Below are 646 nucleotides of genomic sequence, written 5' to 3' on the forward strand. Positions count from 1 at the left end.
CACGTTTACAAACAGGAACAGGGCACTTGCTGTCCTATCTTCCTCGCAGGGTTCTTGTGAGGATTACACTTGAATCAACACGTGTAAAGAATTTTAAAAAGTGCCTGTCACACAGTTCCTGCAAATTAAGGTCTACTTATGATTATTCACTTGTATTAACTAAGAATCAACTACAGGCGCCCAGCAGTGCCTGCGTGTGCTCACACTGAGGGACTCACTAAAATCCTCAGGATCTAGTGAGGGAGACACTCAAATACTTTAGAGAAAAACAAATTTTACAACCACGGACTCTGAGGAAGGCGTGCGAAGCCTCCACAGTTGGGGAGGGTGCCCACAGTCGCCGAGGGGACATCTGGATTTGCTCTGGTGGGGAGAGCATTCCCGGCAGGGGAGATGGGAAAAGGGTCGGACAAAGAGGCTGGGACCGCGTAGGGGCTCGGGTTCGGGGTCGTTCTGCAGCAGTAGATTCAGCTCGCGCAGTTCCACGCAGGCCGCGGCGATTGGGATCTGGGCCGCAAAGGGGAGGGCAGAGAACTGCAGAGAAAACTCCCCAAGCCTGGGAGGGGGCTTGGAAGCGCCTCAGACCATATTGGGGACGTCTGGCAGCCGGAGGCACCGAACCCCGCCCCCGTGTGCTCTGGGCCTC

Source organism: Colobus angolensis, unplaced genomic scaffold (assembly GCF_000951035.1).
Source record: "Colobus angolensis palliatus isolate OR3802 unplaced genomic scaffold, Cang.pa_1.0 Scaffold24, whole genome shotgun sequence".
Taxonomy (NCBI): Eukaryota; Metazoa; Chordata; class Mammalia; order Primates; family Cercopithecidae; genus Colobus; species Colobus angolensis.